This window comes from Carettochelys insculpta, chromosome 18 (assembly GCF_033958435.1).
Source record: "Carettochelys insculpta isolate YL-2023 chromosome 18, ASM3395843v1, whole genome shotgun sequence".
NCBI lineage: Eukaryota > Metazoa > Chordata > Testudines > Carettochelyidae > Carettochelys > Carettochelys insculpta.
Window position 1 is genome coordinate 18,533,123 of NC_134154.1, and position 17,722 is coordinate 18,550,844.

Sequence of the window (17,722 nt, forward strand, 5' to 3'; positions counted from 1 at the left end):
ATGATACAGCACACAGATGACTAGCTCGAATATGGCTGAAAAGAATCTGGGTATTTTAAGGGGAATAACGAATTCAATGTCAGCCAATAGAGAGAGAAAGGGCATATTGACTGTGACTGTGCACCCTAATCTTTAGGGTAGTATGTTTATAAATAGGAATGGTACAACTGAAATGTGCTTTATGAAAATGTGAGATGTAGCGTATCATTAGAAAATTATAATCCATAGAAAAGACATGGAAAAAGGATCTAAAAAGTTACTTGAGTAAAAGTGTAGATCAAGAAGTCTTGTCGCACCTTCTAGCCTGACAGCTATTTTGGAGCATAAGCTTTCATGGAAAAAGACCCGCTTGATGAGATGCATCTGATGAAGCAGGGCTTAGCCAATGGAAGTTTATGCTCCGAAAATAGCTGTTAGTCTATAAGGTGCCACAATATTTATTGTTGTTCTCAAATGTACAGACCACCACAGCTGCCTCTCTCATACTTGAGGAGAAGTGCAGCTGCTGTGGGTGGGAGGAGGCACTCAAGTAAAAGTAATGTGCCTGGAAAACTAGTTGAGAAACGAACACACACGTAAACACTATATCTAGCTTGTAGTCAAGGGCTATGGCTACACTCTTCCAAACCTTCGACATGGCCATGCAAATACATATTCAGGGCCTCATTAGAATGGCGGCTGCCACAGCACTTCAATATTGATGTGGGTTGCCACTGTGTGGCTCGTCCAGACCGGGCTTCTTTTTAAAGGACCACCCCCCCACCAACTTCACAATCCCCTTATTCCTATCAGAAGGCAGGGCCATTTCGAACTTTTGAGCTACTGTAGACACAGCCGATATTAATAACTCCAAATTTGGGAATGATACAGCACACAGATGACTAGCTCGAATATGGCTGAAAAGAATCTGGGTATTTTAAGGGGAATAACGAATTCAATGTCAGCCAATAGAGAGAGAAAGGGCATATTGACTGTGACTGTGCACCCTAACCTTTAGGGTAGTATGTTTTTAAATAGGAATGGTACAACTGAAATGTGCTTTATGAAAATGTGAGATGTAACGTATCATTAGAAAATTATAATCCACAGAAAAGACATGGAAAAAGGATCCAAAACGTTACTTGAGTAAAAGTGTAGAACAAGAAGTTTTGTCGCACCTTCTAGCCTGAAAACTATTTTGGAGCATAAGCTTTCATGGGAAAAGACCCGCTTAATGAGATGCATCTGATGAAGCAGGGCTTTGCCAATGGAAGTTTATGCTCCGAAAATAGCTGTTAGTCTATAAGGTGCCACAATACTTCTTGTTGTTCTCAAATGTACAGCCCAACACAGCTGCCTCTCTGATACTTGAGTAGAACTGCAGCTGCTGTGGGTGGGAGGAGGCACTCAAGTAAAAGTAATGTGCTTGGAAAACTAGTTGAGAAACGAACACACACGTAAACACTACATCTAGCTTGTAGTCAAGGGCTATGGCTACACTCTTCCAAACCTTCGAAATGGCCATGCAAATATATATTCAGAGCCTCATTAGAATGGCGGCAGCCACAGCACTTCAATATTGATGTGGGTTGCCGCTGTGTGGCTCGTCCAGACCGGGCTTCTTTTCAAAGGCCCCCCCCCCCCCGCCCCAGCAATTTCACAATCCCCTTATTCCTATCAGAAGGCAGGGCCATTTCGAAGTTTTGTTCTACTCTAGATACAGTCAATATTTCTAACTCCACGTATGGGAATGATACAGCACACAGATGACTAGCTCGAATATGGCTGAAAAGAATCTGGGTATTTTAAGGGGAATAACGAATTCAATGTCAGCCAATAGAGAGAGAAAGGGCATATTGACTGTGACTGTGCACCCTAATCTTTAGGGTAGTATGTTTATAAATAGGAATGGTACAACTGAAATGTGCTTTATGAAAATGTGAGATGTAGCGTATCATTAGAAAATTATAATCCATAGAAAAGACATGGAAAAAGGATCTAAAAAGTTACTTGAGTAAAAGTGTAGATCAAGAAGTCTTGTCGCACCTTCTAGCCTGACAGCTATTTTGGAGCATAAGCTTTCATGGAAAAAGACCCGCTTGATGACATGCATCTGATGAAGCAGGGCTTAGCCAATGGAAGTTTATGCTCCGAAAATAGCTGTTAGTCTATAAGGTGCCACAATATTTATTGTTGTTCTCAAATGTACAGACCACCACAGCTGCCTCTCTCATACTTGAGGAGAAGTGCAGCTGCTGTGGGTGGGAGGAGGCACTCAAGTAAAAGTAATGTGCCTGGAAAACTAGTTGAGAAACGAACACACACGTAAACACTATATCTAGCTTGTAGTCAAGGGCTATGGCTACACTCTTCCAAACCTTCGACATGGCCATGCAAATACATATTCAGGGCCTCATTAGAATGGCGGCTGCCACAGCACTTCAATATTGATGTGGGTTGCCACTGTGTGGCTCGTCCAGACCGGGCTTCTTTTTAAAGGACCACCCCCCCACCAACTTCACAATCCCCTTATTCCTATCAGAAGGCAGGGCCATTTCGAACTTTTGAGCTACTGTAGACACAGCCGATATTAATAACTCCAAATTTGGGAATGATACAGCACACAGATGACTAGCTCGAATATGGCTGAAAAGAATCTGGGTATTTTAAGGGGAATAACGAATTCAATGTCAGCCAATAGAGAGAGAAAGGGCATATTGACTGTGACTGTGCACCCTAACCTTTAGGGTAGTATGTTTTTAAATAGGAATGGTACAACTGAAATGTGCTTTATGAAAATGTGAGATGTAACGTATCATTAGAAAATTATAATCCATAGAAAAGACATGGAAAAAGGATCTAAAAAGTTACTTGAGTAAAAGTGTAGAACAAGAAGTTTTGTCGCACCTTCTAGCCTGAAAACTATTTTGGAGCATAAGCTTTCATGGGAAAAGACCCGCTTAATGAGATGCATCTGATGAAGCAGGGCTTTGCCAATGGAAGTTTATGCTCCGAAAATAGCTGTTAGTCTATAAGGTGCCACAATACTTCTTGTTGTTCTCAAATGTACAGCCCAACACAGCTGCCTCTCTGATACTTGAGTAGAACTGCAGCTGCTGTGGGTGGGAGGAGGCACTCAAGTAAAAGTAATGTGCTTGGAAAACTAGTTGAGAAACGAACACACACGTAAACACTACATCTAGCTTGTAGTCAAGGGCTATGGCTACACTCTTCCAAACCTTCGAAATGGCCATGCAAATATATATTCAGAGCCTCATTAGAATGGCGGCAGCCACAGCACTTCAATATTGATGTGGGTTGCCGCTGTGTGGCTCGTCCAGACCGGGCTTCTTTTCAAAGGCCCCCCCCCCCCCCCCAGCAACTTCACAATCCCCTTATTCCTATCAGAAGGCAGGGCCATTTCGAAGTTTTGTTCTACTCTAGATACAGTCAATATTTCTAACTCCACGTATGGGAATGATACAGCACACAGATGACTAGCTCGAATATGGCTGAAAAGAATCTGGGTATTTTAAGGGGAATAACGAATTCAATGTCAGCCAATAGAGAGAGAAAGGGCATATTGACTGTGACTGTGCACCCTAATCTTTAGGGTAGTATGTTTATAAATAGGAATGGTACAACTGAAATGTGCTTTATGAAAATGTGAGATGTAGCGTATCATTAGAAAATTATAATCCATAGAAAAGACATGGAAAAAGGATCTAAAAAGTTACTTGAGTAAAAGTGTAGATCAAGAAGTCTTGTCGCACCTTCTAGCCTGACAGCTATTTTGGAGCATAAGCTTTCATGGAAAAAGACCCGCTTGATGACATGCATCTGATGAAGCAGGGCTTAGCCAATGGAAGTTTATGCTCCGAAAATAGCTGTTAGTCTATAAGGTGCCACAATATTTATTGTTGTTCTCAAATGTACAGACCACCACAGCTGCCTCTCTCATACTTGAGGAGAAGTGCAGCTGCTGTGGGTGGGAGGAGGCACTGAAGTAAAAGTAATGTGCCTGGAAAACTAGTTGAGAAACGAACACACACGTAAACACTATATCTAGCTTGTAGTCAAGGGCTATGGCTACACTCTTCCAAACCTTCGACATGGCCATGCAAATACATATTCAGGGCCTCATTAGAATGGCGGCTGCCACAGCACTTCAATATTGATGTGGGTTGCCACTGTGTGGCTCGTCCAGACCGGGCTTCTTTTTAAAGGACCACCCCCCCACCAACTTCACAATCCCCTTATTCCTATCAGAAGGCAGGGCCATTTCGAACTTTTGAGCTACTGTAGACACAGCCGATATTAATAACTCCAAATTTGGGAATGATACAGCACACAGATGACTAGCTCGAATATGGCTGAAAAGAATCTGGGTATTTTAAGGGGAATAACGAATTCAATGTCAGCCAATAGAGAGAGAAAGGGCATATTGACTGTGACTGTGCACCCTAACCTTTAGGGTAGTATGTTTTTAAATAGGAATGGTACAACTGAAATGTGCTTTATGAATATGTGAGATGTAACGTATCATTAGAAAATTATAATCCACAGAAAAGACATGGAAAAAGGATCCAAAACGTTACTTGAGTAAAAGTGTAGAACAAGAAGTTTTGTCGCACCTTCTAGCCTGACAACTATTTTGGAGCATAAGCTTTCACGGGAAAAGACCCGCTTAATGAGATGCATCTGATGAAGCAGGGCTTTGCCAATGGAAGTTTATGCTCCGAAAATAGCTGTTAGTCTATAAGGTGCCACAATACTTCTTGTTGTTCTCAAATGTACAGCCCAACACACCTGCCTCTCTGATACTTGAGTAGAACTGCAGCTGCTGTGGGTGGGAGGAGGCACTCAAGTAAAAGTAATGTGCCTGGAAAACTAGTTGAGAAACGAACACACACGTAAACACTATATCTAGCTTGTAGTCAAGGGCTATGGCTACACTCTTCCAAACCTTCGACATGGCCATGCAAATACATATTCAGGGCCTCATTAGAATGGCGGCTGCCACAGCACTTCAATATTGATGTGGGTTGCCACTGTGTGGCTCGTCCAGACCGGGCTTCTTTTTAAAGGACCCCCCCCACCCCCAGCAACTTCACAATCCCCTTATTCCTATCAGAAGGCAGGGCCATTTCGAAGTTTTGTTCTACTCTAGATACAGTCAATATTTCTAACTCCACGTATGGGAATGATACAGCACACAGATGACTAGCTCGAATATGGCTGAAAAGAATCTGGGTATTTTAAGGGGAATAACGAATTCAATGTCAGCCAATAGAGAGAGAAAGGGCATATTGACTGTGACTGTGCACCCTAACCTTTAGGGTAGTATGTTTTTAAATAGGAATGGTACAACTGAAATGTGCTTTATGAAAATGTGAGATGTAACGTATCATTAGAAAATTATAATCCACAGAAAAGACATGGAAAAAGGATCCAAAACGTTACTTGAGTAAAAGTGTAGAACAAGAACTTTTGTCGCACCTTCTAGCCTGACAACTATTTTGAAGCATAAGCTTTCATGGGAAAAGACCCGCTTAATGAGATGCATTTGATGAAGCAGGGCTTTGCCAATGGAAGTTTATGCTCCGAAAATAGCTGTTAGTCTATAAGGTGCCACAAAACTTCTTGTTGTTCTCAAATGTACAGCCCAACACAGCTGCCTCTCTGATACTTGAGTAGAACTGCAGCTGCTGTGGGTGGGAGGAGGCACTCAAGTAAAAGTAATGTGCCTGGAAAACTAGTTGAGAAACGAACACACACGTAAACACTATATCTAGCTTGTAGTCAAGGGCTATGGCTACACTCTTCCAAACCTTCGACATGGCCATGCAAATACATATTCAGGGCCTCATTAGAATGGCGGCTGCCACAGCACTTCAATATTGATGTGGGTTGCCACTGTGTGGCTCGTCCAGACCGGGCTTCTTTTTAAAGGACCCCCCCCCCCCCCCCAGCAACTTCACAATCCCCTTATTCCTATCAGAAGGCAGGGCCATTTCGAAGTTTTGTTCTACTCTAGATACAGTCAATATTTCTAACTCCACGTATGGGAATGATACAGCACACAGATGACTAGCTCGAATATGGCTGAAAAGAATCTGGGTATTTTAAGGGGAATAACGAATTCAATGTCAGCCAATAGAGAAGGAAAGGGCATATTGACTGTGACTGTGCACCCTAATCTTTAGGGTAGTATGTTTATAAATAGGAATGGTACAACTGAAATGTGCTTTATGAAAATGTGAGATGTAGCGTATCATTAGAAAATTATAATCCATAGAAAAGACATGGAAAAAGGATCTAAAAAGTTACTTGAGTAAAAGTGTAGAACAAGAAGTTTTGTCGCACCTTCTAGCCTGAAAACTATTTTGGAGCATAAGCTTTCATGGGAAAAGACCCGCTTAATGAGATGCATCTGATGAAGCAGGGCTTTGCCAATGGAAGTTTATGCTCCGAAAATAGCTGTTAGTCTATAAGGTGCCACAATACTTCTTGTTGTTCTCAAATGTACAGCCCAACACAGCTGCCTCTCTGATACTTGAGTAGAACTGCAGCTGCTGTGGGTGGGAGGAGGCACTCAAGTAAAAGTAATGTGCTTGGAAAACTAGTTGAGAAACGAACACACACGTAAACACTACATCTAGCTTGTAGTCAAGGGCTATGGCTACACTCTTCCAAACCTTCGAAATGGCCATGCAAATATATATTCAGAGCCTCATTAGAATGGCGGCAGCCACAGCACTTCAATATTGATGTGGGTTGCCGCTGTGTGGCTCGTCCAGACCGGGCTTCTTTTCAAAGGCCCCCCCCCCCCCCCCAGCAACTTCACAATCCCCTTATTCCTATCAGAAGGCAGGGCCATTTCGAAGTTTTGTTCTACTCTAGATACAGTCAATATTTCTAACTCCACGTATGGGAATGATACAGCACACAGATGACTAGCTCGAATATGGCTGAAAAGAATCTGGGTATTTTAAGGGGAATAACGAATTCAATGTCAGCCAATAGAGAGAGAAAGGGCATATTGACTGTGACTGTGCACCCTAATCTTTAGGGTAGTATGTTTATAAATAGGAATGGTACAACTGAAATGTGCTTTATGAAAATGTGAGATGTAGCGTATCATTAGAAAATTATAATCCATAGAAAAGACATGGAAAAAGGATCTAAAAAGTTACTTGAGTAAAAGTGTAGATCAAGAAGTCTTGTCGCACCTTCTAGCCTGACAGCTATTTTGGAGCATAAGCTTTCATGGAAAAAGACCCGCTTGATGACATGCATCTGATGAAGCAGGGCTTAGCCAATGGAAGTTTATGCTCCGAAAATAGCTGTTAGTCTATAAGGTGCCACAATATTTATTGTTGTTCTCAAATGTACAGACCACCACAGCTGCCTCTCTCATACTTGAGGAGAAGTGCAGCTGCTGTGGGTGGGAGGAGGCACTCAAGTAAAAGTAATGTGCCTGGAAAACTAGTTGAGAAACGAACACACACGTAAACACTATATCTAGCTTGTAGTCAAGGGCTATGGCTACACTCTTCCAAACCTTCGACATGGCCATGCAAATACATATTCAGGGCCTCATTAGAATGGCGGCTGCCACAGCACTTCAATATTGATGTGGGTTGCCACTGTGTGGCTCGTCCAGACCGGGCTTCTTTTTAAAGGACCCCCCCCCCCCCAGCAACTTCACAATCCCCTTATTCCTATCAGAAGGCAGGGCCATTTCGAAGTTTTGTTCTACTCTAGATACAGTCAATATTTCTAACTCCACGTATGGGAATGATACAGCACACAGATGACTAGCTCGAATATGGCTGAAAAGAATCTGGGTATTTTAAGGGGAATAACGAATTCAATGTCAGCCAATAGAGAAGGAAAGGGCATATTGACTGTGACTGTGCACCCTAATCTTTAGGGTAGTATGTTTATAAATAGGAATGGTACAACTGAAATGTGCTTTATGAAAATGTGAGATGTAGCGTATCATTAGAAAATTATAATCCATAGAAAAGACATGGAAAAAGGATCTAAAAAGTTACTTGAGTAAAAGTGTAGAAAAAAAAGTTTTGTCGCACCTTCTAGCCTGAAAACTATTTTGGAGCATAAGCTTTCATGGGAAAAGACCCGCTTAATGAGATGCATCTGATGAAGCAGGGCTTTGCCAATGGAAGTTTATGCTCCGAAAATAGCTGTTAGTCTATAAGGTGCCACAATACTTCTTGTTGTTCTCAAATGTACAGCCCAACACAGCTGCCTCTCTGATACTTGAGTAGAACTGCAGCTGCTGTGGGTGGGAGGAGGCACTCAAGTAAAAGTAATGTGCTTGGAAAACTAGTTGAGAAACGAACACACACGTAAACACTACATCTAGCTTGTAGTCAAGGGCTATGGCTACACTCTTCCAAACCTTCGAAATGGCCATGCAAATATATATTCAGAGCCTCATTAGAATGGCGGCAGCCACAGCACTTCAATATTGATGTGGGTTGCCGCTGTGTGGCTCGTCCAGACCGGGCTTCTTTTCAAAGGCCCCCCCCCCCCCCCAGCAACTTCACAATCCCCTTATTCCTATCAGAAGGCAGGGCCATTTCGAAGTTTTGTTCTACTCTAGATACAGTCAATATTTCTAACTCCACGTATGGGAATGATACAGCACACAGATGACTAGCTCGAATATGGCTGAAAAGAATCTGGGTATTTTAAGGGGAATAACGAATTCAATGTCAGCCAATAGAGAGAGAAAGGGCATATTGACTGTGACTGTGCACCCTAATCTTTAGGGTAGTATGTTTATAAATAGGAATGGTACAACTGAAATGTGCTTTATGAAAATGTGAGATGTAGCGTATCATTAGAAAATTATAATCCATAGAAAAGACATGGAAAAAGGATCTAAAAAGTTACTTGAGTAAAAGTGTAGATCAAGAAGTCTTGTCGCACCTTCTAGCCTGACAGCTATTTTGGAGCATAAGCTTTCATGGAAAAAGACCCGCTTGATGACATGCATCTGATGAAGCAGGGCTTAGCCAATGGAAGTTTATGCTCCGAAAATAGCTGTTAGTCTATAAGGTGCCACAATATTTATTGTTGTTCTCAAATGTACAGACCACCACAGCTGCCTCTCTCATACTTGAGGAGAAGTGCAGCTGCTGTGGGTGGGAGGAGGCACTCAAGTAAAAGTAATGTGCCTGGAAAACTAGTTGAGAAACGAACACACACGTAAACACTATATGTAGCTTGTAGTCAAGGGCTATGGCTACACTCTTCCGAACCTTCGACATGGCCATGCAAATACATATTCAGGGCCTCATTAGAATGGCGGCTGCCACAGCACTTCAATATTGATGTGGGTTGCCACTGTGTGGCTCGTCCAGACCGGGCTTCTTTTTAAAGGACCCCCCCCCCCCCCCAGCAACTTCACAATCCCCTTATTCCTATCAGAAGGCAGGGCCATTTCGAAGTTTTGTTCTACTCTAGATACAGTCAATATTTCTAACTCCACGTATGGGAATGATACAGCACACAGATGACTAGCTCGAATATGGCTGAAAAGAATCTGGGTATTTTAAGGGGAATAACGAATTCAATGTCAGCCAATAGAGAGAGAAAGGGCATATTGACTGTGACTGTGCACCCTAATCTTTAGGGTAGTATGTTTATAAATAGGAATGGTACAACTGAAATGTGCTTTATGAAAATGTGAGATGTAGCGTATCATTAGAAAATTATAATCCATAGAAAAGACATGGAAAAAGGATCTAAAAAGTTACTTGAGTAAAAGTGTAGAACAAGAAGTCTTGTCGCACCTTCTAGCCTGACAGCTATTTTGGAGCATAAGCTTTCATGGAAAAAGACCCGCTTGATGAGATGCATCTGATGAAGCAGGGCTTAGCCAATGGAAGTTTATGCTCCGAAAATAGCTGTTAGTCTATAAGGTGCCACAATATTTATTGTTGTTCTCAAATGTACAGACCACCACAGCTGCCTCTCTCATACTTGAGGAGAAGTGCAGCTGCTGTGGGTGGGAGGAGGCACTCAAGTAAAAGTAATGTGCCTGGAAAACTAGTTGAGAAACGAACACACACGTAAACACTATATCTAGCTTGTAGTCAAGGGCTATGGCTACACTCTTCCAAACCTTCGACATGGCCATGCAAATACATATTCAGGGCCTCATTAGAATGGCGGCTGCCACAGCACTTCAATATTGATGTGGGTTGCCACTGTGTGGCTCGTCCAGACCGGGCTTCTTCTTAAAGGACCACCCCCCCCACCAACTTCACAATCCCCTTATTCCTATCAGAAGGCAGGGCCATTTCGAACTTTTGAGCTACTGTAGACACAGCCAATATTAATAACTCCAAATTTGGGAATGATACAGCACACAGATGACTAGCTCGAATATGGCTGAAAAGAATCTGGGTATTTTAAGGGGAATAACGAATTCAATGTCAGCCAATAGAGAGAGAAAGGGCATATTGACTGTGACTGTGCACCCTAACCTTTAGGGTAGTATGTTTTTAAATAGGAATGGTACAACTGAAATGTGCTTTATGAAAATGTGAGATGTAACGTATCATTAGAAAATTATAATCCACAGAAAAGACATGGAAAAAGGATCCAAAACGTTAATTGAGTAAAAGTGTAGAACAAGAACTTTTGTCGCACCTTCTAGCCTGACAACTATTTTGGAGCATAAGCTTTCATGGGAAAAGACCCGCTTAATGAGATGCATCTGATGAAGCAGGGCTTTGCCAATGGAAGTTTATGCTCCGAAAATAGCTGTTAGTCTATAAGGTGCCACAATACTTCTTGTTGTTCTCAAATGTACAGACCACCACAGCTGCCTCTCTCATACTTGAGGAGAAGTGCAGCTGCTGTGGGTGGGAGGAGGCACTCAAGTAAAAGTAATGTGCCTGGAAAACTAGTTGAGAAACGAACACACACGTAAACACTATATCTAGCTTGTAGTCAAGGGCTATGGCTACACTCTTCCAAACCTTCGAAATGGCCATGCAAATATATATTCAGAGCATCATTAGAATGGCGGCTGCCACAGCACTTCAATATTGATGTGGGTTGCCACTGTGTGGCTCGTCCAGACCGGGCTTCTTTTTAAAGGACCCCCCCCCCCCCCAGCAACTTCACAATCCCCTTATTCCTATCAGAAGGCAGGGCCATTTCGAAGTTTTGTTCTACTCTAGATACAGTCAATATTTCTAACTCCACGTATGGGAATGATACAGCACACAGATGACTAGCTCGAATATGGCTGAAAAGAATCTGGGTATTTTAAGGGGAATAACGAATTCAATGTCAGCCAATAGAGAAGGAAAGGGCATATTGACTGTGACTGTGCACCCTAATCTTTAGGGTAGTATGTTTATAAATAGGAATGGTACAACTGAAATGTGCTTTATGAAAATGTGAGATGTAGCGTATCATTAGAAAATTATAATCCATAGAAAAGACATGGAAAAAGGATCTAAAAAGTTACTTGAGTAAAAGTGTAGAACAAGAAGTTTTGTCGCACCTTCTAGCCTGAAAACTATTTTGGAGCATAAGCTTTCATGGGAAAAGACCCGCTTAATGAGATGCATCTGATGAAGCAGGGCTTTGCCAATGGAAGTTTATGCTCCGAAAATAGCTGTTAGTCTATAAGGTGCCACAATACTTCTTGTTGTTCTCAAATGTACAGCCCAACACAGCTGCCTCTCTGATACTTGAGTAGAACTGCAGCTGCTGTGGGTGGGAGGAGGCACTCAAGTAAAAGTAATGTGCTTGGAAAACTAGTTGAGAAACGAGCACACACGTAAACACTACATCTAGCTTGTAGTCAAGGGCTATGGCTACACTCTTCCAAACCTTCGAAATGGCCATGCAAATATATATTCAGAGCCTCATTAGAATGGCGGCAGCCACAGCACTTCAATATTGATGTGGGTTGCCGCTGTGTGGCTCGTCCAGACCGGGCTTCTTTTCAAAGGCCCCCCCCCCCCCCAGCAACTTCACAATCCCCTTATTCCTATCAGAAGGCAGGGCCATTTCGAAGTTTTGTTCTACTCTAGATACAGTCAATATTTCTAACTCCACGTATGGGAATGATACAGCACACAGATGACTAGCTCGAATATGGCTGAAAAGAATCTGGGTATTTTAAGGGGAATAACGAATTCAATGTCAGCCAATAGAGAGAGAAAGGGCATATTGACTGTGACTGTGCACCCTAATCTTTAGGGTAGTATGTTTATAAATAGGAATGGTACAACTGAAATGTGCTTTATGAAAATGTGAGATGTAGCGTATCATTAGAAAATTATAATCCATAGAAAAGACATGGAAAAAGGATCTAAAAAGTTACTTGAGTAAAAGTGTAGAACAAGAAGTCTTGTCGCACCTTCTAGCCTGACAGCTATTTTGGAGCATAAGCTTTCATGGAAAAAGACCCGCTTGATGAGATGCATCTGATGAAGCAGGGCTTAGCCAATGGAAGTTTATGCTCCGAAAATAGCTGTTAGTCTATAAGGTGCCACAATATTTATTGTTGTTCTCAAATGTACAGACCACCACAGCTGCCTCTCTCATACTTGAGGAGAAGTGCAGCTGCTGTGGGTGGGAGGAGGCACTCAAGTAAAAGTAATGTGCCTGGAAAACTAGTTGAGAAACGAACACACACGTAAACACTATATCTAGCTTGTAGTCAAGGGCTATGGCTACACTCTTCCAAACCTTCGACATGGCCATGCAAATACATATTCAGGGCCTCATTAGAATGGCGGCTGCCACAGCACTTCAATATTGATGTGGGTTGCCACTGTGTGGCTCGTCCAGACCGGGCTTCTTCTTAAAGGACCACCCCCCCCACCAACTTCACAATCCCCTTATTCCTATCAGAAGGCAGGGCCATTTCGAACTTTTGAGCTACTGTAGACACAGCCAATATTAATAACTCCAAATTTGGGAATGATACAGCACACAGATGACTAGCTCGAATATGGCTGAAAAGAATCTGGGTATTTTAAGGGGAATAACGAATTCAATGTCAGCCAATAGAGAGAGAAAGGGCATATTGACTGTGACTGTGCACCCTAACCTTTAGGGTAGTATGTTTTTAAATAGGAATGGTACAACTGAAATGTGCTTTATGAAAATGTGAGATGTAACGTATCATTAGAAAATTATAATCCACAGAAAAGACATGGAAAAAGGATCCAAAACGTTACTTGAGTAAAAGTGTAGAACAAGAACTTTTGTCGCACCTTCTAGCCTGACAACTATTTTGGAGCATAAGCTTTCATGGGAAAAGACCCGCTTAATGAGATGCATCTGATGAAGCAGGGCTTTGCCAATGGAAGTTTATGCTCCGAAAATAGCTGTTAGTCTATAAGGTGCCACAATACTTCTTGTTGTTCTCAAATGTACAGACCACCACAGCTGCCTCTCTCATACTTGAGGAGAAGTGCAGCTGCTGTGGGTGGGAGGAGGCACTCAAGTAAAAGTAATGTGCCTGGAAAACTAGTTGAGAAACGAACACACACGTAAACACTATATCTAGCTTGTAGTCAAGGGCTATGGCTACACTCTTCCAAACCTTCGAAATGGCCATGCAAATATATATTCAGAGCATCATTAGAATGGCGGCAGCCACAGCACTTCAATATTGATGTGGGTTGCCGCTGTGTGGCTCGTCCAGACCGGGCTTCTTTTCAAAGGCCCCCCCCCCCCCCCCCAGCAACTTCACAATCCCCTTATTCCTATCAGAAGGCAGGGCCATTTCGAAGTTTTGTTCTACTCTAGATACAGTCAATATTTCTAACTCCACGTATGGGAATGATACAGCACACAGATGACTAGCTCGAATATGGCTGAAAAGAATCTGGGTATTTTAAGGGGAATAACGAATTCAATGTCAGCCAATAGAGAGAGAAAGGGCATATTGACTGTGACTGTGCACCCTAATCTTTAGGGTAGTATGTTTATAAATAGGAATGGTACAACTGAAATGTGCTTTATGAAAATGTGAGATGTAGCGTATCATTAGAAAATTATAATCCATAGAAAAGACATGGAAAAAGGATCTAAAAAGTTACTTGAGTAAAAGTGTAGATCAAGAAGTCTTGTCGCACCTTCTAGCCTGACAGCTATTTTGGAGCATAAGCTTTCATGGAAAAAGACCCGCTTGATGACATGCATCTGATGAAGCAGGGCTTAGCCAATGGAAGTTTATGCTCCGAAAATAGCTGTTAGTCTATAAGGTGCCACAATATTTATTGTTGTTCTCAAATGTACAGACCACCACAGCTGTCTCTCTCATACTTGAGGAGAAGTGCAGCTGCTGTGGGTGGGAGGAGGCACTGAAGTAAAAGTAATGTGCCTGGAAAACTAGTTGAGAAACGAACACACACGTAAACACTATATCTAGCTTGTAGTCAAGGGCTATGGCTACACTCTTCCAAACCTTCGACATGGCCATGCAAATACATATTCAGGGCCTCATTAGAATGGCGGCTGCCACAGCACTTCAATATTGATGTGGGTTGCCACTGTGTGGCTCGTCCAGACCGGGCTTCTTTTTAAAGGACCACCCCCCCACCAACTTCACAATCCCCTTATTCCTATCAGAAGGCAGGGCCATTTCGAACTTTTGAGCTACTGTAGACACAGCCGATATTAATAACTCCAAATTTGGGAATGATACAGCACACAGATGACTAGCTCGAATATGGCTGAAAAGAATCTGGGTATTTTAAGGGGAATAACGAATTCAATGTCAGCCAATAGAGAGAGAAAGGGCATATTGACTGTGACTGTGCACCCTAACCTTTAGGGTAGTATGTTTTTAAATAGGAATGGTACAACTGAAATGTGCTTTATGAAAATGTGAGATGTAACGTATCATTAGAAAATTATAATCCACAGAAAAGACATGGAAAAAGGATCCAAAACGTTACTTGAGTAAAAGTGTAGAACAAGAACTTTTGTCGCACCTTCTAGCCTGACAACTATTTTGAAGCATAAGCTTTCATGGGAAAAGACCCGCTTAATGAGATGCATCTGATGAAGCAGGGCTTTGCCAATGGAAGTTTATGCTCCGAAAATAGCTGTTAGTCTATAAGGTGCCACAATACTTCTTGTTGTTCTCAAATGTACAGCCCAACACAGCTGCCTCTCTGATACTTGAGTAGAACTGCAGCTGCTGTGGGTGGGAGGAGGCACTCAAGTAAAAGTAATGTGCCTGGAAAACTAGTTGAGAAACGAACACACACGTAAACACTATATCTAGCTTGTAGTCAAGGGCTATGGCTACACTCTTCCAAACCTTCGACATGGCCATGCAAATACATATTCAGGGCCTCATTAGAATGGCGGCTGCCACAGCACTTCAATATTGATGTGGGTTGCCACTGTGTGGCTCGTCCAGACCGGGCTTCTTCTTAAAGGACCCCCCCCCCCCAGCAACTTCACAATCCCCTTATTCCTATCAGAAGGCAGGGCCATTTCGAAGTTTTGTTCTACTCTAGATACAGTCAATATTTCTAACTCCACGTATGGGAATGATACAGCACACAGATGACTAGCTCGAATATGGCTGAAAAGAATCTGGGTATTTTAAGGGGAATAACGAATTCAATGTCAGCCAATAGAGAAGGAAAGGGCATATTGACTGTGACTGTGCACCCTAATCTTTAGGGTAGTATGTTTATAAATAGGAATGGTACAACTGAAATGTGCTTTATGAAAATGTGAGATGTAGCGTATCATTAGAAAATTATAATCCATAGAAAAGACATGGAAAAAGGATCTAAAAAGTTACTTGAGTAAAAGTGTAGAACAAGAAGTTTTGTCGCACCTTCTAGCCTGAAAACTATTTTGGAGCATAAGCTTTCATGGGAAAAGACCCGCTTAATGAGATGCATCTGATGAAGCAGGGCTTTGCCAATGGAAGTTTATGCTCCGAAAATAGCTGTTAGTCTATAAGGTGCCACAATACTTCTTGTTGTTCTCAAATGTACAGCCCAACACAGCTGCCTCTCTGATACTTGAGTAGAACTGCAGCTGCTGTGGGTGGGAGGAGGCACTCAAGTAAAAGTAATGTGCTTGGAAAAGTAGTTGAGAAACGAGCACACACGTAAACACTACATCTAGCTTGTAGTCAAGGGCTATGGCTACACTCTTCCAAACCTTCGAAATGGCCATGCAAATATATATTCAGAGCCTCATTAGAATGGCGGCAGCCACAGCACTTCAATATTGATGTGGGTTGCCGCTGTGTGGCTCGTCCAGACCGGGCTTCTTTTCAAAGGCCCCCCCCCCCCCAGCAACTTCACAATCCCCTTATTCCTATCAGAAGGCAGGGCCATTTCGAAGTTTTGTTCTACTCTAGATACAGTCAATATTTCTAACTCCACGTATGGGAATGATACAGCACACAGATGACTAGCTCGAATATGGCTGAAAAGAATCTGGGTATTTTAAGGGGAATAACGAATTCAATGTCAGCCAATAGAGAGAGAAAGGGCATATTGACTGTGACTGTGCACCCTAATCTTTAGGGTAGTATGTTTATAAATAGGAATGGTACAACTGAAATGTGCTTTATGAAAATGTGAGATGTAGCGTATCATTAGAAAATTATAATCCATAGAAAAGACATGGAAAAAGGATCTAAAAAGTTACTTGAGTAAAAGTGTAGATCAAGAAGTCTTGTCGCACCTTCTAGCCTGACAGCTATTTTGGAGCATAAGCTTTCATGGAAAAAGACCCGCTTGATGACATGCATCTGATGAAGCAGGGCTTAGCCAATGGAAGTTTATGCTCCGAAAATAGCTGTTAGTCTATAAGGTGCCACAATATTTATTGTTGTTCTCAAATGTACAGACCACCACAGCTGCCTCTCTCATACTTGAGGAGAAGTGCAGCTGCTGTGGGTGGGAGGAGGCACTCAAGTAAAAGTAATGTGCCTGGAAAACTAGTTGAGAAACGAACACACACGTAAACACTATATCTAGCTTGTAGTCAAGGGCTATGGCTACACTCTTCCAAACCTTCGACATGGCCATGCAAATACATATTCAGGGCCTCATTAGAATGGCGGCTGCCACAGCACTTCAATATTGATGTGGGTTGCCACTGTGTGGCTCGTCCAGACCGGGCTTCTTTTTAAAGGACCCCCCCCCCCCAGCAACTTCACAATCCCCTTATTCCTATCAGAAGGCAGGGCCATTTCGAAGTTTTGTTCTACTCTAGATACAGTCAATATTTCTAACTCCACGTATGGGAATGATACAGCACACAGATGACTAGCTCGAATATGGCTGAAAAGAATCTGGGTATTTTAAGGGGAATAACGAATTCAATGTCAGCCAATAGAGAAGGAAAGGGCATATTGACTGTGACTGTGCACCCTAATCTTTAGGGTAGTATGTTTATAAATAGGAATGGTACAACTGAAATGTGCTTTATGAAAATGTGAGATGTAGCGTATCATTAGAAAATTATAATCCATAGAAAAGACATGGAAAAAGGATCTAAAAAGTTACTTGAGTAAAAGTGTAGAACAAGAAGTCTTGTCGCACCTTCTAGCCTGACAGCTATTTTGGAGCATAAGCTTTCATGGAAAAAGACCCGCTTGATGAGATGCATCTGATGAAGCAGGGCTTAGCCAATGGAAGTTTATGCTCCGAAAATAGCTGTTAGTCTATAAGGTGCCACAATATTTATT